Source organism: Schistocerca gregaria, chromosome 2 (assembly GCF_023897955.1).
Source record: "Schistocerca gregaria isolate iqSchGreg1 chromosome 2, iqSchGreg1.2, whole genome shotgun sequence".
Lineage (NCBI taxonomy): Eukaryota > Metazoa > Arthropoda > Insecta > Orthoptera > Acrididae > Schistocerca > Schistocerca gregaria.
This window is the reverse complement of record NC_064921.1, coordinates 853,912,006-853,936,244: the sequence shown is the minus strand read 5'-3', so window position 1 is coordinate 853,936,244 and position 24,239 is coordinate 853,912,006. Positions and strand designations below refer to the sequence as shown.

At 41.0% G+C, this 24,239-nt stretch overlaps 1 protein-coding gene across 3 annotated transcripts in view; it reads right to left on the bottom strand.

Moving 5' to 3' along the window:
- LOC126335220 (uncharacterized) overlaps positions 1 to 24,239 on the bottom strand; it is a 494,861-nt gene that overhangs the window by 257,057 nt on the left and 213,565 nt on the right. The window contains exon 1 of one of the 3 annotated variants that reach the window (XM_049998250.1): positions 16,018 to 16,168. The exons of the other annotated variants lie outside the window; for them this stretch is intronic. The gene's annotated coding sequence lies outside the window, so the exon portion shown is untranslated. Of the gene's footprint in view, positions 1 to 16,017; positions 16,169 to 24,239 lie in introns of those variants that run through there. 3 annotated transcript variants of the gene reach the window in all.

Genomic DNA, 24,239 nt, shown 5'->3' with positions numbered 1-24,239 from the left:
CTCTAAAATGTATATCTTATGAGCTATGAGCAATTCATTATATTCGATAATATAAAACACATCTCTTCTACTGCAACCTCTTTGCTTTCCGTATTTTTGAGGAGATAATAAGGAAAAAAAACAGGAAAAAATTGTGTAGTAAACATGGGCTCTAAAATGCATTCGTTCACAGAAGAGATGTTTCACTGCAGCGAAGATGAACAAGTGGTAAGACATGCAAAAACAATGGTTCAAATGGCTCTGAGCACTATGCGACTTAACACCTAAGGTCATCAGTCCCCTAGAACTTAGAACTACTTAAACCTAGCTAACGTGAGGACATCACACACATCCATGCCCTAGGCAGGATTTGAACCTGCGGTCGCGCGGCTCCAGACTGAAGCGCCTAGAACCGCTCGGCCACACTGGCCGGCTTAAGACATGAACTTTAGAGTCCATATTTGTTTTTTCTTGTTTGGTCCATACCATCACCTCTTAAAAGCAAAGAGCCTGCAGAAGAAGAACTTTATTTTATAGTAACGAAAATAAAGAAGCCCTCATAGCTCTTAAGGTACGCATGTTAGTCCATGTTTACTTTCTTCCTTCGTATCTCCGGTCGTGTCATACTACTGAATGTTGACCATTCCCCCTGGGACACCTCAGGAAAACGAATGACAGTCGGGGATAGACTACACTGTTGTAGAACACCTTAGTTTTTAAATTTCCGAATCCGAACTCATAACTATTCTCGTATTACATAGAGTAGTTATGGTATCAGTAAGCTGTTTTGGACAGCATTTCATGTCTAATATTTTCTAGAGGGGGGGTTTTTTACTTTCCCAAAGGCTTTCTCGTAATGAATGCTAAATGTGTTTCTAATCCAAGTTTCCGTCGTTTTTCAGTAATTTCTCGTACTATAAATATATTATCCTTACTCGAACGTCCATTCCTGAAGTCTGATTGCACGCCTGTACTTATTGCTTCAGCCGTAGTTTGCGCTCTATAAACAATACAATAAAAAGAACAACAAAAAAGGAATCTGGTGACACGTTAAAAGTAATATTTCTTACAGTTCATAAGTATAAGCGATATGTGTAAATATTCTCGTCAATTTAATGTTTTATCGATGCAGCCTCTAAAATCTGATCAGCTGCGCAAAACACAGCAAGAGTCAGTAACAGAAAACATCATTTCTGAAAAAAACTTCTGATAAGGATCGAAAAGGAAAAAGAAGACTGGTAAAAAAATGAAAACTCTATCCACAAAGCCTCTTAAGCAACGTTCCGGTAGTACGTCGGAGACAATTTATGAGTTGGGAGAAGTACAAAAAAATTAATTCTATGGGGGCTTCGTAAAAAACTTATTTAAGAGTATTTTAATGACGACTGCTGTGGCATGTGAAATACTGGAAAGTATCATTCTCATTAACGTGTATAGACTTATTTATACTTATTTATGGTGCTGTTGTCTCATGGATGTGGGTGTTACAAGCTTTAATTTCTATTTTAGTTGTTCCTTGGTACTGAGTGTGTTCTCAGTCACTTCATAATTTAAATAATTTATGTAGTGCGGATAATCCTGCCGCAGATGTGTCACATGCGTTTGTAGTAACTGAATCAGTTTCCTGAGCTCTGATTATATAAAAACTTTTGAACTACGCGTGAAACAAGTATTTGTTTTTACAAATCCTTTCTTTAAAATCAGTGTTGAATACGTCTACAGCACTTCTGTAATTATACTAGTTGAGTACCCAGCACTGCCCGGGTATGTATTTATTCCAGTTCTAGTAAGCCACCTGCTCCTTCCGCACTTCTCTTTGCAGGTGCATTGAGTGGTATACATCAATATTGTCTGCAAAATCTGTTGCTATTACATTTAGAAGTGAAATAACAAATTAAAAGGCCATATCTCATAGACCATTTTCACTGAATGAACAGCCAAAGTGTAGTAAGGAATAAATTTTTTTGCTTTCATCATTTTGTGGGGAGTGTCAGCGAGAAAATCTCTATTAAAGGTCTCAAAATGTGTGTAAATTTTGTGGCAAGTCACTTAAGTGCTCTCATTCTCCGATACTGGATGAGTGAAGTTCGGCTATTAGCGCGTCGTAGCTGACGCTTCTTTTTCACCCCCCCCCTTTCCATCCCTCTTTGACAGTTAGGTGGTTATTACCCCCCAGTATTTCTTATTTCTTTCCAGAAAGTAAGTGATATGTGTACCAAGTTTGGTTGAAATCGATCCAGTGGTTTAAGAGATGTCGAACATACATACATACACTTTGATAATATCTACATCTACATGGGTTTTCTGCAAATCACACTTAAGTGTCTGGCAGAGGATTCATTGAACCACTTTCACAATAATTCTCCATAATTCCACTCTCGAATAACGAGCGGAAAAAAACGAACACTTACATATTTCCGTGCGAGCTTTGATATCCCTTATTTTATTATGATGAACGTTTCTCTCTATGTAGGTCGGCACCAACAAAATATTTTCGCAGTGGGAAGGGAAAGTTGGTGATTGAACTTTTGTGAGTAAACTTTTGTGAGACGATCGCGCCCCAACGAGAAATACCTTTGTTTTAATGATGTCCACCCCAAATCCTGTATCAAGTCTCCCCTATTTCTGGAAAATACAAAACATCCTGATCTTCTTCGAACTTTCTCAACCCTACATGGTAAGGATCCCAGACCGTGCGGCAGTATTCTAGAAGAGGACGGAGAAGTGTAGTGTAGGCAGTCTCTCTAGGAGATCTGTTAAATTTTCTAAGTGTACTGGCAATAAATCGCAGTCTTCGGTTCGCCTTCCCCCCAACATTTTCTACGTGTTCTTTCAAATTTAAGTTGTTCTTAATTGTAATTCCTAGGTATTTAGTTGAATTCACCGCCTTTAGATTTTTATTGATTTATCGTGTAACCGAAATTTGATTCCTTTTAGTACTCATATGGATGACCTCACACTTTTCATTATTCAGGGTCAATTGTCTATTTTCGCACCATAGAGGGGTCTTTTCTAAATCATTTTGCAATTTGTTTTGACCTTTTGATGATTTTACTAGGTATCATCTGCAACCTAAGACGGCTGTTCATATTGTCGTCTGAATCGTTTATATTGATAAGGAACAGCAGAGAGAGTATAACACTACCTTGGGGAACGCCATAAATTACTTCTTCTTCACTCGATGCCTTTCCGTGAATTGCTGCGAACTGTAACCTCTCTGGCAGGAAACCACGGATGCAGTCGCATAAGTTAGACGATATTCCGTACACACACAATTTGATTACATGTCGCTTGTCGGGTACAGTGTCAAAAGCCTTCTGGAAAGCTAGAAATACGGAATCAATTTAAAATCCCTTGTCAGTAGCAGCCAACAGTCCGTGTGAGTAAAGAGCTAATTGTGTTTCACAAGAACGATTTTTCCTAAATCCGTGCAGACTCTCTTCGAGGTACTTCATAATGTTCGAACACAATGTATGTTCCAGAATTCTGCTGCAAATCGACGTAAGTGATATGGGCCTGTAATTTAGTGGATTACTCCTATTGCCTCTCTTGAATATTTATGTGGCCTGTGCAACCTTGGATGTATAAATATTGAAATGTAAAGAAATATTTGGCGTTTGAATGGAAAGTGTGGTTGAATTCATTGTTGTTGGGTGACGTCACATCTTTAGTCCAGTAGGCTAGTCGAGTTCCGTGCCGCAGCTACTCCAGTCTAGACAATAAGCTAGTCATAGCTGCACCGGAGTCGCTATAGCAGCGGTCCACTCGTAACATGCCGTCTTAGCACAAAACGACTCGCCAAGCGCACTGCTGACGCGCACATAACTCTCTTCAGCATTTCCTGCTGACCGCTCCAGTGAATTAAAAGAAACTAAAGCTGACATCACACAGCGTCAGTAGTTATGGCGTTACTGCACACAGCGCGCTGATGCCTCCCTGGCGTCTGAGATCTGGGTCTCGCAGTCGCTTAATGTGGAATTCGAACCACGCAACGAACATACTTTTCTCACTGTCGACGTCAGAGAAAAATAAAACATCCATAGCGGCTAAACCGAAACACAGTGTGTTTCAAAAAGGACTTTAAACTTTGAAAATGCATATAAATTAATTCATAGTATATACAGAGGTGACTGTAGAGTCGATTTGTTGGGAAATATATCAAGTTTTGTCTCGTGCAGTTCGGTAGTGCCGAATAACACCGTAAGGAGCGCTACCGGCAGTTGCGTTAAAGATGGCTGGCTCCCTTCACTGGACGCGAGCGTGCTAGCTGTGTGTTTTGTTTTGAAGAATCCAAGTCGTCGACACCAGTTGTGCGTAATTTCCGTAGCAAGTACGCTAAAGACCCTCCTAATAGGCCTACAAATTATGAGTGGCATAAGTGTTTAGTATAAACAGGATGTTCGGTAAGACTTTCCAGGTCAATGGATCGGCCATGATGCGCCAATGCGGCCATGATGCTCCCCTGCTCCCCAGACCTGACACTACTCTTTTTTTATGGGGATTCATCAAGGATATCGTCTTTGTACCTCCTGTGTCGGCTTCTCTACCTTAACTTAGAGCAAGAATTTACGCCGCCACTGTGCAAGTTGCACCTGCAGTGCTACAGTGAGTTTGAGAAGAAATGGACTTCCAATGTGATGTGTGCACAATAACCGACGGAAGCCATATACAACATCTTTAATTTAAGGTAAAACGGTTGATGTGTTTCCTTACAAAATAACACTAAACCCAGATCTATATCTTCTTTCAATAAGTTTATGAGAATATTTTGAGTTGTAAAGTCCTTTTTGAAACACCCTGTATTACAGTGCTTAACAATGATTGGAAAATAACTTAGTCGTAAAGCAGAAGTGACGTTACGTACGCCACTGCTGATGAAACACACAGATAAGAAAAGTAATGAATGAAAGTATTGTTCAATCTCTGCCAGTGCGAATTATTTTATTCACAGTACTAGGATTAACCTACCATATAGAAAAATCAAAACAGCGTTCGGTGAATTAAAACCATGGAAATTCCGCTCCTAAACGCAGAGGAGAAGGCGATAGATGTAAAGAGAACACTGAAGACTTGTCTCAGGAAGTGATAGAACAAATTGGAATCGATGTGGAAGACATTGGGGATCCAGTATTAGAATCAGAATTTAAAAGAGCTTCGGACGACTTCAGATCAAATAAGACAGAAGGAATAGATTACATTCTATCAGAATTTCTAAAATCATTGGGGAAAGTGTCAATCAAAGGACTATTAACGTTGGTGTGTAGAATCTACGTGACTGGCGACTTACCAACTGATATTCACACAATTACAAAGAGAGGGAGGGCAAATAAGTGCGAGAACTATCGCCTAATCAGCTTACAAGCTGACGATCAGTTTGGGTTTAGAGAACACAAAGGAATCAGAGAGGCAATTCTGACTGTCGTTGCACTTAATAATGGAAGAATATTCGACGAAGAAAGGAAAAAATGAAAAACAGCCACAAAATTCACAACCACTTTGGTCGCTTCTTATTCCCTCAGCGAAAAAATTCTTTACCTTGATCTCGAAACCGGTTATGTAATTTTTTCTTTATATCTCCATTGCTTTTGAATTCTGTCTTCTAAAGGATAAGTATTGAAGAAATTACATTTGCGATGAAAAATAGATTTTTGTGTGTAATTAGAAGTAAGAAGACGTTCATTATTCATAAAATGACAATTAGATATGTGTTAATTAGCATATATTTGATGAGTTTTATATTTATATGACGTAGGTATTCGAACTGAAGTATTCGAACTAGACGAAAAAAAAATGGCTGTAACAAGACTTGAAGCAAACATCCAACGATTACCTCTCTAGAGAGCTAATGCTTTATTTCATCTTTAATCAATTTATTCTTCACGGAAATGATCGCAGAACATGCAGCTTTGTTTATTGCTCACACACGAATCAAACCCAAGCCCTTTCCTTGGCAGGAAATCATTCAACCACAAAGCCAAGTTGCCTGTCGAAAAACTGGCTATACTTCACGGTATTAAAGACACTTGAAAAAATTAAAATTTTATTACTCCAGAACTTTTGAGAGTAGCGTTGAACTGCGCCGTGAGACTGATATTTGGATTCTGAAAGTAATGTATCACAGATATAAATAACAAAAATCCGATTGCCGTGTGGTCTATATCTACATCGGTACTCTGCAGTCCACCGTGTGGCGAGCCGTGGAGAGTACCTACTGGTCATTTCCTTTTCTGTTCCACGAATGCCTATATGCCGCTGTATGAGCCCTAATTCCTCGATCTTATCTTCGTGGTCCTTATGCGCGTTGTGTGCTGGAGCCAACAGAATCTACAGTCAGCTTCAAATGCCGATTCCAATTTTTCAATAGTGATCCTCGAAAAGAATGTCGCATTCCCTCCAGGAATTCCCATTTTGACTTCCCGTATCATCTCCGTAAGACTTAGGTGTTGTCCGAACCTACCAGCAACAAATCTAGCGGCCCTTCTCTGAATTACTTAAATTTCTTCCTTCACTCCGGATCCCAAATAAACTAGCAGTACTCAAGAACAGGTCACACTAGCGTCCTATATACGGTCGGTCTCCTTTACATATGAACCACACGTTACTAGGATTCTTCCAATAAACCGAAGTCGACTATTCGACTTTCCTACCACAATCCTCACATACTCGTTCCATTTCATTGTTGCTGTTGTGGTCTTCAGTCCTGAGACTGGTTTGATGCAGCTCTCCATGCTACTCTATCCCGTGCAAGCTTCTTCATCTCCCAGTACCGCAACCTACATCCTTGTGAATCTGCTTAGTGTATTCATCTCTTGGTCTCCCTCTACGATTTTTACCCTCCACGCTGCTCTCCAATACTAAATTGGTGATCCCTTGATGCCTCAACACATGTCCTACCAATCGGTCCCTTCTTCTAGTCCAGTGGTGCCGCAAACTTCTCTTCTCCCCAATCCTATTCAATACTACCTAATTAGTTATGTTTCCATTTCATATCGTTTTACAATTTTCGACCAGATATTTCAACGAAGTGGTGTGTCAAATGGTTCAAATGTCTCTGAGTACTATGAGACTTAACATCTGAGGTCATCAGTCCCCTGGAACTTAGAACTACTTAAACCTAACTAACCTAATGACAGCACACACATCCATGCCCGCGGCAGGATTCGAACCTGCGACCGTAGCGGTTGCGCGATTTCAGACTGAAGCGCCTAGAACCGCTCGGCCACAGCGGCAGGCGAAGTGATGTGTCAACACGACACAATTAACGCTGTATTGGAACATCAAGGGTTTGTTTTTTCTACTCATTAACTTACACTTTTCTAAATTTAGAACCAGCTGTCATTCATCACAAAACTAGAAATTTTGGCTAAGTCACCTTGAATACTACAGTCACTCAACTCCGATACTTTATCGTCGACCACAGCATTATCAGCAAAGATCCGCAGATTGCTACCCCCCGCCCCTCTGCCTGCCAAATCATTTATGTATATAGAGAACAACAGCGATTCTACCACACTTCCCTGGTGCATTTGTGACGACACCCTTGTCTCTGATGAATATTGGCCGCCGAGGACAACATACTGGGTTCTACAACTTAAAAAGTCTTCTAGCCAGTCACATATCAGTGAACCTATTACAAGTGCTTGTACCTTCGTTAAGAAACTGGAATGTGGCACCGTGGCACCCTCTAACCCATGTAAATTTTTTGGGAGACATTCTGAGCGGCTCTCTCAGATTCTTTGCAGATGATGCTGTCGGTAACGTTCTGGTAAAGTCACCACAAGCTAAAACCAAACACATAGCGACAGACAAGAAATGTCTACGATGCGAAAAAAGGCCATTAAAATTACTACACCAAGAAGAAATGCAGATGATAAACGGGTATTCATTGGACAAATATATTATACTAGAACTGACATGTGATTACAGTATCACGCAATTTGGGTGCATAGATCCTGAGAAATCAGTACCCAGAACAACCACATCTAACCGTAATAACGGCCTCGATACGCCTGGGCATTGAGTCAAACAGAGCTTGGATGGCGTGTACACGTACACCTTCCCATACAGCTTCAACACGATACCACAGTTCATCAAGAGTAGTGACTGGCGTATTGTGACGAGCCAGTTGCTCGGCCACCATTGACCAGACGTTTTCAGTTGGTGAGAGATCTGGAGGATGTGCTGGCCAGGGCAGCAGTCGAACATTTTCTGTATCCAGAAAGCCCGCACACTACCTGCAACATGCGGTCGTGCATTATCATGCTGAAATGTAGGGTTTCTCAGGGATCAAATGAAGAGTAGAGCCACGGGTCGTAACACATATGAAATGTAACGTCCACTGTTCAAAGTGCCTTCAATGCGAACATGAGATGACCGAGACGTGTAACCAATGGCACCCCATACCTTCACGCCGGGTGATACGCCAGTATGGTGATGACGAATACACGCTTCCAACGTGTGTTCACCGCGATGTCGCCGCCAAACACGGATGCGACCATCATGGTGCTGTAAACAGAAACTTGATTCATCCGAAAAAATGACGTTTTGCCGTTCGTGCACCCAGGTTCGTCGTTGGGTACACCATCGCAGGCGCTCCTGTCTGTGATGCAGCGTCAACGGTAACCGCAGCCATGGTCTCCGAGCTGATAGTCCATGCTGCTGCATACGTTTCGAACTGTTCGTGCAGATGGTTGTTGTCTTGCAAATGTCCCCATCTGTTGACTCAGGGATCGAGACGTGACTGCACGATCCGTTACAGCCATGCGGATATGATGCCTGTCATCTCGACTCCTAGTGATACGAGGCCGCTGGGATCCAGCACGGCGTTCCGTATTACCCTCCTGAACCCACCGATTCCATATTCTGCTAACAGTCATTGGATCTCGACCAACACCAGCAGCAATGTCGCGATACGATAAACCGCAATCGCGATAGGCTACAATCCGACCTTTATCAAAGACGGAAACGTGAAGGTACACATTTCTCCTTCTTACACGAGGCATCACAACAACGTTTCATCAGGCAAAGCCGCTCAACTGCTGTTTGTGTATGAGAGATCGGTTGGAAAGTTTCCTCATGTCAGCACGTTGTAGGTGTCGCCACCGGCGCCAACCTGTGTGAATGCTCTGAAAAGCTAATCATTTGCATATCACAGCGTCTTCTTCGTGTCGGCTAAATTTCGCGTCTGTAGAACGTCATCTTCGTGGTGTAGCAATTTTAATGGCCAGTAGTGTAAAATTCCGGTAGTTTTCGGTAACACGATAAATCATACAATGGTGAACAACTTAAATTGGAACCGTCACAAATAGAATGTGAGGAAGGTGAATCAAAGACTGCGTTTTATTGGTGGAACACTTACAAGACGCAACAAATCTACTGAGGAGACAGCCTACATTACACTGGTCTCTCCTCTTCTGGAATTTTACTGCGTGAAATGGGATTCTTACCTAATCCAAAATAGGGGAGGCGTTTTTCTGTTCAGGAAATTTCAGCCACAAACTTTCTCCTGTTGACTCCCACCTAATTAGTTAGGAAAGACCATAGCGATAAAATAAGTGAAATCTGAACTCGTACAGAAAGATTTACGTGCTCAGTTTTCCCATTCGCTATTCCACAGTTGAACAGTCGAGCAACAGTGTGAAAGTGGCTCTATGAAAACTTTGCCAGGCACTTAAGTGTGAATTGCAGAGTAATCGTGTAGATATACTTTGTTCGAAAGGACACGCCATCTCAAATAAGACATACGTATGCATTAATGCATATATGATTAACAGCCATAGCAAGGTTACCAACTAACACTTAGTTTAAATTCCCTGGCAATACGCTTCGGCCTCGTATGCGCGGATGTCGGTATTGTGTTGGACAACTCAAGCGCCGCGCCTCAGTGGCGCCTTCTGACAGCTGCCGTGAGGGGTGGACTGGGGATTGATGTGTGGCTGTTAGCTTGTTTGGATCCTCTCTGGAGGTCACTTAGCCCGTGTTTGCCGGGCAGCAGCCATCAGCCACGCCCTGTCGCCCATCGTACTGACATAGTGGCGTCCCGACGGCGCCACGGCAGCATGTCCTGGCGGCGTGTAACCCACTGCATACCTCCATCTGTTAAAACGAAAGCCCACATATGAGTCCACCTCCACCCACTCACCACGCATTATCCCCAAATTCCTGCCCAACGTCGACACACTATAGAACTCAGCGTCTCTGTCTCGCAAAACAACCGCAGTGGTTGCCAGGTTTCCCGGGCATTTCTGCAGAAATACACACCAGGAATTGAGAGCTGTTTCTGGCGTCACTATACACATCATTACGTAATTAAGTTAAACACTCAAACCAACGGCGGACCTCGCAATACAGGAGATGCGTCTTTATCAGTTAATTGTTCCGTACATTATTTGAACGATTCTTTTATAGAAGTGACGTGTGACGAGTCAGTTACTATTAAATAACATATTTATTTTCGTCCTATTAATGCAACCACATTTCAAAGTTTTACTTAGAAATCCCCTGAAGTGCCAGGACGAATGATTTTAGGGTAGATTGGTTCGCTACGAGTCAGACATTTTATGTTTCTGGACAAATGATCAAAAATTTCTGTTACTGAACACTGTACTCCTTTCTGAACCACTGACAGCTTCATTAACAAGTAGCAAAGGGGATTTTTTCCAGGTATTTTAGGTATGTACGTCGCTGTACTACAATTGCGACGTATTTCATTAGCGAATGTATGTATTGTGACGACATAGCTACAATGTCTAGTTCCTTGAAGAGGTACAGGGTGTTTCAAAAATGACCGGTATATTTGAAACGGCAATAAAACTAAACGAGCAGCGATAGAAATACACCGTTTGTTGCAATATGCTTGAGACAACAGTACATTTTCAGGCGGACAAACTTTCGAAATTACAGTAGTTAGAATTTTCAACAACAGATGGCGCTGCAAGTGATGTGAAAGATATAGAAGACAACGCATTCTGTGGGTGCGCCATTCTGTACGTCGTCTTTCTGCTGTAAGCGTGTGCTGTTCACAACGTGCAAGTGTGCTGTGGACAACATGGTTTATTCCTTAGAACAGAGGATTTTTCTGGTGTTGGAATTCCACCGCCTAGAACACAGTGTTGTTGCAACAAGACGAAGTTTTCAACGGAGGTTTAATGTAACCAAAGGACCGAAAAGCGATACAATAAAGGATCTGTTTGAAAAATTTCAACGGACTGGGAACGTGACGGATGAACGTGCTGGAAAGGTAGGGCGACCGCGTACAGCAACCACAGAGGTCAACGCGCAGCTAGTGCAGCAGGTGATCCAACAGCGGCCTCGGGTTTCCGTTCGCCGTGTTGCAGCTGCTGTCCAAATGACGCCAACGTCCACGTATCGTCTCATGCGCCAGAGTTTACACCTCTATCCATACAAAATTCAAACGCGGCAACCCCTCAGCGCCGCTACCATTGCTGCACGAGAGACATTCGCTAACGATATAGTGCACAGGATTGATGACGGCGATATGCATGTGGGCAGCATTTGGTTTACTGACGAAGCTTATTTTTACCTGGACGGCTTCGTCAATAAACAGAACTGGCGCATATGGGAATAAACAGAATTGGCGCATATGGGGAACCAAAAAGCACCATGTTGCAGTCCCATCGTCCCTGCATCCTCAAAAAGTACTGGTCTGGGCCGCCATTTCTTCCAAAGGAATCATTGGCCCATTTTTCAGATCCGAAACGATTACTGCATCACGCTATCTGGACATACTTCGTGCATTTGTGGCGGTAGAAACTGCCTTAGACGACACTGCGAACACCTCGTGGTTTATGCAAGATGGTGCCCGGCCACATCGCACGGCCGACGTCTTTAATTTCCTGAATGAATATTTTGATGATCGTGTGATTGCTTTGGGCTATCCGAAACATACAAGAGGCGGCGTGGATTGACCTCCCTACTCGCCAGACATGAACCCCTGTGACTTCTTTCTGTGGGGACATTTGAAAGGCCAGGTGTACCGCCAGAATCCAGAAACAATTGAACAGCTGAAGCAGTACATCTCATCTGCATGTGAAGCCATTCCGCCAGACACGTTGTCAAAGGTTTCGGGTAATTTCATTCAGAGACTACGCCATATTATTGCTATGCATGGTGGATATGTGGAAAATATCGTACTATAGAGTTTCCCAGACCGCAGCGCCATCTGTTGTTGACAACTGTAACTACTGTAATTTCGAAAGTTTGTCTGCCTGAAAATGTACTGTTGTGCCAAGCATATTGCAACAAACGGTGTATTTCAATCGCTGCTCGTTTAGTTTGTATTGCCGCTTCAAATATACCGGTCATTTTTGAAACACCCTGTACCTACATGACGACTCTGGCTGAACACCAATTATTATTCTTATGGCTCGGTTTTGTGCAATCAGTCGTAAGTGATGAATTATTCCATGACATTACTCCGTAAGGCATTATTGAATTGAAATATGCAAAATATGTCTGGAGGCTGATTAGTTTGTTCCCAAGACTAGCAGTAAGAGCAAAAGCAGCTGAATTTAACTGTTTGAGAAGCCCAGTAATATGATTCTACCAATTCAATTTCTTGTCAGTGTATACACTCAAAAATTTGAAGATACCACACGGCAAGGCGCCAGAAGAGGACGTACAAGCGTACTGTAGGCAGTCTCTTTAATAGATCTAAGTATCCTGCCAATAAAACGCAGTCTTTGGTTCCCCTTCCCCATAATATTTTCTATGTGCTTCTGTAATCTGCTCGTAACTGTAATCCCTAGGTATTTAGTCGATTCGACGATATTTAAATTTATGCGATTTATCGTGTAAACCAAATTTAACGCGACTCCTTAGCACTCATGTGGATGAGCTCATACTTTTTATTGTTTAAGATTGAAACTGTCAATCTCTTCAAATTAACTAATAGATTTTCATTAGATCATTCAGTATGATGCTTCTAACGTACCCTAAAAAGGAAGTTTATAGCCAGTGAAGTTTATAACCAGCTTTACCAATTTTGTTGGTAGCAAGAAATGGACTTTCGAAACGATTGGTTGTCAGCGAGAGTTTTAGAGACGTTGGGAATTACTAACGGAGACAGATAATGTATCAGAAAGCAGACTGTAGAGGAAGAGGTAATAATGGCAGTAATGAAAATGAGATGAATATGTAGCTAGGCGATTGTATGGCAGATGTATGGAGGTAGTGTGTTTCGATTCCAAGAGATAAGAAAAAGATCAAGATGACAGTCAGTTGAAGCTTAGTAGAAAATATGCACATGGATTGAGTGTACCCGTAAACCGTAATACTTGAAAGGCTCTATAGGAGGCCTTTTTTATTCGGCTGTAGATGTCAAATAGCTCTTGATGGCTATTATTTTCGGGTTCACTGCCACGCGTTTCGGGAGCTGGTGCTCAATTTAAAGTACTTAAGCTATGCACATGTGTACTGCGTTGACAATACACGCTCCAATGCCGAGTCGAATTCCGTGTTTGATGATTCTTAGTGCTTCCAAGAGCATAAGGCATATGGCGCTGCATTTACTTGTGACGTCCAGGGACGTCCGCAGAAATTTATCCAAGAGGGGATAAGATTCTAAAAATTGATGTTTTTGATGTAACTTTTCGGTGAGTTTGAAAACGTAGCTCTCCCCAAGAACTAAATTTGGTAAGTGTGTAGCAGTAGTTGTATCTCAAACGACCGATAGTTATCCATTCAACGTTTTTAAAATATATTACTTTGATAGTAAGCGGGAAAGTATATTCATAAAAAAGGCTACATCGACACTGAAAATTAAAAATATCATCATCATCATTAGTGTCCTGCCAAAAGGCACATGGTAGATCTCCAGAGAGTCAGGTCTTCTGCCATCCTCTTCAGGTCCGCATAATTTCCTCTTCCCTTTATGTCGTCTGTCATCTTGTATCTCCTTCTCCCACAAACCAATCCTTCCAAAGAATCTGATAGCAAGCACTCCCTTCTCAATGAATGTCCCAAATCCTCTCCAGTCTCCTCCACATCCACATTTCAAATGCTTCTAACCTCTTTTCATCCTCTCGTCTCATCGTCCATGTTTCTGCCCCATATAGTGCCAAACTCCAGACAAAACATTTGCTAAGCCTTTTCCTTAGTCATTTATCTAATTTGCCACATAAGAGTCTCCTCTTTCTGTTGAATGCCTCCTTCGCTATGGCAATTTGAGTTTTCACCTCCTGGTGACATCTCAAGTCTTCAGTTATTGTGCTTCCAAGATATTTAAATGCACTTACTTGGCTAATGGTAGATTGTCCTATTTTAATAATGGACAGTCTGCATCTAGTACTGATGACCATACTCTTTGTTTTTGCTGTGTTTATTTGCATCCCATATTGCACACAAGCTTCATTCAGATTTTTCAGCATGTTATTCACTGTCCGCTCACTTTCTGCCACTAACACCATGTCATCAGCAAATCGTATAGATTCTGTTCTCTTTCCACCAATACATATTACTCTTTTCCCATCTAAGCCTTTCGCAATAATCTCTTCAAGGTAAGCCTTAAACAACAGTGGGGAAAGGTAACAACCTTGTCTAACACCTCGTCCAGTGCTGCTTCCTTCTGACATTTCGTTTCCAGTCCTTATCTTCACTTTCTGGTGTAAATATAGATTCTGTATCAGTTCTCTCTCTTTCCAATCTACTCCTTTCCTCTTCAAAATATCCATCAGCTTGTTCCACTGAACTCTGTCAAATGCCTTTTCTAAATCTATAAAAACAGGAAAGATTTTTGTACCTTTTTCCATATATCTTTCCACTATAGTTCTTAACAGGCCAATAGCATCTTTTGTTTCTTTTCCTCTTCTAAATCCGAGCTGCTCATCTGCAATCCCTCTATCCAGCTAGCCATACAGCCTTCTGTACTCTCAGCAACACTTTAGCTGCAAGAGAAATTAGACTGATGGTCCTATGCTCTTAACATCTTTTAGTGTTTCTCTTTTTCTCTATTGGTACCAAAACTGTTGCAAGGAAGTCCTCAGGCCGTTCCCCTTTGTCATATATCTCATTACAGATGTAGACTATTTCTTTTCTTTCCTTGTTTCCCAGACTCTTCAACAGTTGTGCTAGCATTAAAAATATGAACTTAAAAAATAAATCATAATGCCTAAAAAATCATGTCGTATTGCAACAAAAATAGCTAACCTAAATTGCCTCTATAATATTCTTCAAAGCGGAGAGATAGGAAATGGACGCGGAAAAACGCTAGGCAATGACTTTGCACCGTAATTTTGACGCCATCTGAAAATGCTAATGAATTTATTGCATTATTTCTGTGCATTCTATTATTCAGTATTGATTGGAATGATCAAAGGTGAACAAAATTTGCTTTTGTAGCTACATTTTTTTGCGTTGTTTGCGTAACGTGTAACCCTGCACGCGTGTCAGCTGCTGTTTCTCGTTGCGCTCTGCAATCTTAAACCTGCGGATTAGTAAGTCGTAGACAAATCATTAATAGAAACACGCAAAGATTTTGTAATGAATAAGAAACCTGTACTCAGAATCCAAGAGGGGACAAATGTCCCCTCTTGGCCCCTGTGCAGACGCATACGGTGTAGTCACAACATGTAAGTAACGAGCGATACGGAGTAGAAACCATAAGAAGTTAACCGACGGCTGCTCAGAGCAGTAAAGAGACAGGCCACGAGGACAAAGTCACAAACGCCATGTACCAACGGCGGATTGAGATTGAGAAAACCGTGTCAGCATTGGATGGCATCTCTGAAACATACAAGCAAGATAGAACAGGCGCAGGAAGCATCACAGAAAAGAGCTTCCAAATGTTTCGACCCTTAGACTTAAGGTCGCATATTTACATTGCTCCAGAATGCAAAATTTTCAGGTGTTTCTGCCATGCTAGTGTCTCCTCGAAGATGCTAATTGTAAAGCAATGACTAAATGTAAGTCAATGAAACACTTTACGTGTAATGAATACCAAGAAACTAGAGTTGCCCTAATTTACACTATTAGCCCCCGGCCAGAATGCACAATGCCAAAGAAAAAGTATGACGCTTTTACCTGTTTCGTAGATGAATCGGTTGACAGACATTAAGTAGTATGTATATTGTTCGAACATAGCAGTTTCTGAATCTCCGTGAGGTTAATTTTGGCCACCAGTTCAGGATAATAGCGTTCATAAGAGCGGAGCTGCTGAGCTCTGGCGTGCTTCAGTACCTGCAACAGAAATGAAATCCATTACAGCCGATAAGAATCGCAAACAGGTCACATAATTAAACACTGACAGACCAAAAGCAGAATAGCAGTTCAAAGATGTTTCCTATTGGTATTCTTTGTACTCGTACTATAGAATGAACTATAGCAATCTAAACTTTACCATTTCGCAATCAATTAAATCGGAGCTTTAAATGTCTTGGTTTATTAAAAAATATGAAATTTCAAATGATTTACAATACAGACGTATTGTTTGCCGAGAATTAATACGAATTTTTTGTAGCAAAGAGTAAGGTTACCGGCAGATTATATAATTTTTACGATGTAAGGCACTTCAGAATGGTTCAAATGGCTCTGAGCACCATGGGACTTAACATTTGAGGTCATCAGTCCCCTAGAACTTAGAACTACTTAAACCTAACTAACCTAAGGACATCACACACATCCATGCCCGAGGCAGGACTCGAACCTGCGACCGTAGGGGTCGCGCTGTTCCAGACTGAATCGCCTAGAACCACTCGGCCACATCGGCCGACGGCGCTTCAGCTTAATTTGTACAGTGACTGACTACGTGTCACAGTTGTGTACATAGTCTTTTATAAAGCGAATGAACTGTGAACCAGGGGGAAGCAGCTGCAGATTTTAAGATCACTACAGTTTAGTGAACACTGCTAGGCAACACTGAAGGCGGGTAGCCGCACAAGAGTCGAGAAGGGAAGGGCCGTAAGAAGACGTGGTCAACAGCTGCGTACTAACAGACCTAAATGTAGGAGGAGATATCGCGCTAATTTGGGCCGCTCTGTCGAATGTGTACTCAAAAAACCGCTTAAAGAAACATTTTGTTTGTAAGGAGAGACAAATCGACGTTCTAAGTCAACGATGGGCCCCACTTGAAATACACTATTAGCAATAGGTGTGTGTTTGGAGAAACAACACTTAAAATTCGTAAAACTGAAATTGTAAATACTTGTTGAAATACCAGAGAAAATGCGGCTGGCGAGTACTGACCGCAAGTCGTCGACGTAAAACCGACAGTTACATCCTGTGTCTTATTGTGCAGCTATATTGTTATTGTTGTTGTTGTTCTGGCCTTAAGCCTGAGAGCTGGTTTGATGCACCTCTGCGTAGTTACTGCAGCGTACATCCATTTGAACGTGATTTCTGTATTCAAAGCCGGCCGCGGTGGCCGAGCGGTTCTAGGCGTTTCAGTCGGGAACCGCGCGACTGCTACGGTCGCAGGTTCGGATCCGGCCTTGGGCATGGATGTGTGTGATGTCCTTGGGTTAGTTAGGTTTAAGTAGTTCTAAGTTCTAGGGGACTGATGACCTCAGCTGTTAAGTCCCATAGTGCTCAGAGCCATTTGGTCCATTTTTGTATTCAACCTTTGGTGTCCCTCTAATTCTACACCTCACCCACTCCCGCTCCCTTACCCTGACTTGCTTTACAAAGCTGACAATTCCTTGACGCCTCAGTATACGTCCTACTAACCTATCCCTTCTGTTAGTCAAGCTGTGCCTTTTTTTTTTCCAATTCGATTCAGTGCCTGCTCATTTTTTATTCGGTTTACCCACCTAATCTTCGGAGTTCTTCTATAGTATCACGGTTCAAAAGCTTCTATTCCCGTGACTGAACTGTCTACCGTCTATAATCTATATTAATAAATTTAGATTACTAATCAGCTAATAGATACATACTACAGTTGCAGGTTGCCTGTCTATCGGCTTCCAGTATTTCATGTACACGTGTCAACAAAAGTCTGGCGTCACCCCAATATGTTGTGCAGATGCGATGCTGTTCTGACTGTTTCTGTACCGATCGGAAGGTCATCCGTGACGTCGTTTGTAAACACAGCAACAATTCTCATTGCTTGCGCATGCTGGTAGAATGCTGCACTCGAAAAGATTGCAGCATTTCAGTCGGAAGTAAAGGGCCGGAACGGGCGCATCAGAGAAGTCCGCGAAACAGTAGAATCAACATCAATTGTGACCAATGAACGGGTCCACATCATCATATTAAGCGCAGCAGGCTTGTGAACCAGAAAGTTGCTCCAAGTGTGCACCGGAGTCAAAGTGGTGTGGGGCGTACGTGAAATCGGCTCCAATTTGACATGTCCGCGTTCGACAGGTTCACGGGATAATCGATGTCTGCGACTTCTGAGTCGTCACTCTAGGACCTCGGGAATGGAGTGACCTGTCTGTGCCCCGGAGGTAAATCCAATAGAACATGTGTGGAATTGATTAAAACGAGCTGTTTTACGATGTCGACAACAACCTCGTACCCTGCGCGACTTACGTGCAATCGCCATTGAAGAGTTCCACCAAGTATTGACGTTGCTCAGGATTGCTGAAAAAAACAGTCGCTATTGGAAATCGGCGATTTTGTCGTTACAAATTTCTTTTTTGTTTGATGAAATGGACTCACTGCAAATGAATATACGAGAGTTTTACACAAGGTAAGTTTCGTTTCTGTTTATATCCGCGGCAGCGCTACGATCGCAGTTCCAAGCGTGCGCGGCAGTCAACCTAGTTGGTGCCCTTCTTTTAATGTATCCATAAAATTTAAGACTCCTTTTTCTCATGTCAGCACGTATGCCTGTGTATTCTTCTATTTCCTTATTACTTCTCAGCCTATAAGTTTCTCCATCAGTAACTTTGGGGCCTAATATTTTCCTAATAATCTTTCTTTCTTTCTTTTGGGTCTCTTCAGTATCCCCCTTTCTATTTACAATAAAAGTTTCTGCTCCATAAAGACATTCAGGCTTGATTACAATGCTGTAATGCCTAAGTTTACTGAATTTAGGAAGTGTTTTTTATTATAAATATTTTGTGTTCCTCTGAATGCAGTTGCCATTTTTTGACAGCGATCTTCGTTTGCAGCTTTTTCCAGACCATTTTCTTGGATGATTTCCCCCAAGTATTTAAACTGAGAAACCTTTTTTATTTTTCCATATTTTGTGTTCAAAAACTTTGTTGCTTGTTTATTGCAAGTCATATATTCCATTTTTTCGAATGATATTTGTAATCCAACTTTTCCGCAAGTTCTTTAAGAATTTCAATTTGTTTTTGAACTGTGCTAATGCACTAGTTAAAACTGCCAGATATTTACAAAGGAGAGCCAATCTGTTTTAATATTACTTCTGTCTGTCTTGATTGACTGATTGACATTTTGACTCGACTTTTGCTCTCACCATTTTGTAATTACCTTTTCCAAAACACAGTTAAACGGTTATGGGGAGAGTCCATCTCCCTGTCTAACATCAGTCTTTATATCATATGGCTCAGAAATTTCTCCCATGAATTTATCTTTAAAGCTAGTGTCAGTTAACGTTTACTTAATCAGTGACTTTTATTATGTAGCCCGTGCTCCTTTAAAATTTGGAAAAGAAATTCATGATCAACTGAGTCGAAGAACTTTTCAAAATCCACAAATGTACGTACAGTATTGTGACTAGAAATCCTTTGGTGCCTAAGGATTAGTTTTAAATTAAGAATTTGTTCCGGACCGGATCTGTGTGGTCTAAAGCCTGCTTGGTACTCACCAATTTTAGGTTCTAACTGTTCTTGGGCTCGATCAAGTAAACAATGTGAGAGAATTTTGTCTGTGGCCAGGTAATTATTAACATCGGTTCTATCCCCTTTTTTATTCAATGGATGAATTAGGACAGTTTTCCAGTCTTCAGCTATTTTCTCAATTTGCCAGATATTTCCTATTAGTTGTGTGATCTCTTTTATAATGTTAGGGCCAGTTGATTTTTGTAGTTCTGCAGTTATACCGTCGTCTCCGGATAATTTATTGTTTTAAAGTCTCCTAATTTGTTTAATTATTTCGATTTCATCAGCTTAGGGTTGGTGTTATTAGTCTGCTCTGGTTGGAATTTATTCACTGGTTCTGGACAGTTTAATAGTTTTTCCAAATAATTAGCAAGTACCTTACAATATTTCTGGTTGTTAAGAGCCAAACAGCCATTTTCATTTTTGAGGCAATGACTTTGAGATTGGTAACCAGGTAGTTTTGTTTTGAATGTTTTATAAAAGTTTCTTGTATTGCTCTTTTGGAAGTTGTAACACTGCTTCCTTTGGGCGTAAAATTGAAAATATAAACTAGTAGCCGAAACCCGATAAAAGTCCCAGAATCCAAGATCCAAATTTCAAGTCCCACTGGAATAGCATCATTTGAATAGTAGCAAGTATATATATATATATATATATATATATATATATATATATATATATATATATATATATATATATATATATATAGAAAAGAAATACAATATAAAGTGACTTAATCTTTTTAAAAGGGAAAGAAAAGAAATAGAATCCATAGTTGCAAATTAAAATAATAATAGATCGCAAAGTAGTGTACTTATAGATCACGGAATAGAACGAGTGAACTCAAAGAATACTCCTTGTGAGTTCTCTTTGAGAACACTGCGAAATACAGAAGAAAAAAGTCATACTTTGTTAATGTGCTGCTAGCGCTTGCTGGATCAGCTCGTATCTCAACGTATGCTGTTGGACGTAGGCACGACGAGATTGTTTTTGTGCATTTTTTGGAAATTTTGCGATCTGCTAGGAATCATTAACTTTGAAATAGGTAGATCAGCAACTTTGAGTATATCACTAAGTAAAGCCAAGAGAGGAAAGGATCCGGACTTGTCTTAAATTGATTATCATACAGGGAAGACTGAACTTTGCCCCAAAGTAATAAACTGTTCGCAGTTTGCGACATAGGGAGTGAACATTCGTATTGAATTGTGAGAAAGGACTGAAGTTTCGTTAAAGCAGCAAATGAAATCTGGATCTTGTTAAAAACTCTTTGACGGAAACGTAACTAATTTCACCTGCTTAGGGAAAAGTTGCTTCCTTAATACAATAAAAGGACGTGAATAGTATAGAATAAACCAGCATAAAGTGGATTTACTGTGTGACATTTCTTTCTACCCATTTAATATTGTACGTGTATGAAATATTTAACTGTGCGACGACATAGATTAATAACAGAGTGCAGCATGCATAAACATTTTTTGCCGCGTTAGACAGTTATTGTAACGATTCGAATTATTAAGCTTACGTAAACTGCAACCTTTAGGGGAGAAACTATTGCCCTACATGGACTGTAGCCATTGGTGTGCAACTACGTGTAGCTGTGCTCGTACACGTCGGAGAGGATATAACTATTTGAACTGGTCGGTATCACTGAAACGCACTCGGGGTGAATACAGTGCAGCAGGACAGAGGTTTTTTATGTAATGTTCCTCATAAGACAATATTACCGCTAGTTAGTCAGAGCACTTATTTCGTCAGCGAACATTACCAATATATCTTAAGAGGAGCAGGAACAAAGTCTTTTTCGATTTCTAAGAGTTGGGCATTTTCTTAGTTTCCTGTAATCTGTCCGATTAATTTAGATTTTTCTTTTCTTACAGTTAGAAAAGTGTTGTACGTATTTTCAGTTTTGTTACTATTCCAATCTTTGAATGCTTCATGCCTAGACGTAACTGCTGTTTCACAAACCGCTTTCCACCAAGGGTGTTTTTGTTTCTTTCAAAGCGGAATTTTATGCTGTTGTGGTGAACGTTTCTTTATGGCTTTGCCAGTTGTTGGAGTGTTTTTTTGTCAAGTTCGCGTGTTTAGAGTTGGGGTTACTTTAGCAGTGTCAAATTTTGGGACAGCATTTTTGTTTTGTTTTGAATAGTTTTTGAATTTGAAATTTTACTTTTATTCGCATTAAATAATGGTCAGAATCTTAACTTGGGCTATTAAAATTTCTTTGTAGGTAGCGTACGAAATTGCCACATGATTCATTTGAAATTTCCCAATAAATGAACTGGGTGCCAGCCAAGGTTTTTTTTTCCAGAATGAGATTTTCACTCTGCAGTGGAGTGTGCGCTGATATGAAACTTCCTGGCAGATTAAAACTGTGTGCCCGACCGAGACTCGAACTCGGGACCTAGGCAAAGGTCCCGAGTTCGAGACTCGGTCGGGCACACAGTTTTAATCTGCCAGGAAGTTTCAAGGTTTTTTTTGTTTAGAAGGGTTCTTTTTAAAATGTGTTGACAAGATTTTAAGGTTAACATTTTATCACGTTTCAACAAGTCTCTGCCAATTTTGGTTTGTCCATTTATGCCCAGGAAATCCACCCTCCGTTTCCTTACATTTTTTCTCTTTACCTAATCGAGCATTAAAATCACCCATTAAAATTTCAACATTGTAAGGCTTTTCGAGATAATGCTTTCTAACGTTTCCCAAGCTTAATTAACTTCAGGTTTTTTACGGTATCCTCATAGACTGGCATATGGGTATTAATTAAAGTGTATGCCTTATTTGCGCATTTAAGAGAAATTTTCGTTAGCCTATTATTAATCCATTTTACCTCCGTTATTGAATTTAGCATGTATTGTGAGTGTGTGAGTGTGTGTGTGTGTGTGTGTGTGTGTGTGTGTGTGCGCCTGTGTTTGTGTGTATGTTTGTCTGCATATATATATATATATATATATATATATATATATATATATATATATATATATATGTGTGTGTGTGTGTGTGTGGTGCGTGTAGACACTCTTTCAGCTAGTCTGATGATAAAGTTTATACGCTGCGTCGCAAGCAATCAGAGATAATGCAGATAGCTTTATTGCTTGGGATGTTATCTGTGACCCATATTCGGCCCTGACGATCCTCTTATTAGCGGGACTGGTCGCACGTGGCTCATCCCGCTGCTGCCACAATTGCCGCAGCCGCCCCTGACCCAGAAGCTGGACGCCAGCTGCAGTTAATGGCTGCCGCCGGGATGTTCCGCTCTTAACGCTAATTAGTCCACCCGCCCACAGCTGCGTACCCACTTTCACCTACAGCTGGCTGCCGTGTTGCGTCAGGTGCTCCTACTGCACTCCCAGCCAGAGCGAAAATTCGCCGGAAGCTATCATAAAAGCCACTCGGGAAATAATCCCTGGTAACTCTTTTTATTTTTCTGACATGTACACATGTACAAATGAGCTGAAAACGTGTTATTCATGGAATCGCACAGGCGGAGTCTGTTTACGTTGTCAACCATTAATGTACTCGTGCTGGGAAAAGTTCACTTACAACTTATTCCTTGGGGCTCCCCCTACTCCCCCCCCCCCCCCCTCTCGTTCATACTCATTTGATCACAGCTCGCCTTGCCTTCTTTTTATTAATATTCCTCTTTACCTTCTTCGATCTAGGCGCAATGATTGTGTTGTTGCTTCGCTTCCTTAGATCCTCTAAAGACCTCTCTTGCCCATTTTCATTTTTAAAATTTTAGCCTAGACTAGTGCATCTTTTACTTCTGTTTTAATCCTCAACAATTCACTCATTCCCCTGTCTCTTCATATTGTTTCTAACAAAATCTTCTAATTCTCTTTTATCCTGTTTGAGTCAAATACAGGAGAGTTGGCAATGGGGCACAGGATGTGTCAGTTGGGATTGAGTTGGGAGTTCGAATTTCAGCATTCCTCTTGCAACCACTGGAAACCTGTCGAAAACCCCAGTCGGGACCGGTGGTGGCAACTATTTTGTTTTATTTCTGGAACGATATGTAGCACATAAAAGATATGAAGGCGTAGAGTATGTGTAAATGTACATGTTCATGTTTCTACCAGTAAAGTCGATCACTGCTCGATATGTGCAGTGGACCTCTGTCGACGGCGCCGTAATCTCTCTCAGCGTTCTCTCTGTCACTCTATTTTCCTATAAGCATTTGAGAGGTCAGGTCTGAGGGCTTCATCTGAAGTAATATCATGCATACTGCTTAGCTGTCTATATTTTAAGTTATATGATAAACATCAGATCACCTGCTGTTATGAAATGCTTAAAAATGTTGTTCTCTTAGAGACATATCTTCCTTAACCAATGCACGTCTCTGTTGTTATGCAAGCCACCTGAAAAGGGCCAGTAAACATAATCGGTGGTTAAAATTAAAGTATTTGTTAATAGTAACTTAGGTGTTGTCTACATGTAATCCATCTGGTTAAACGTGTACGGTCAGTTATTAGTGGACTTCAGTATGGAGTGTGTCAACCCTTCACTTTCATGGTGGGTTGAAAT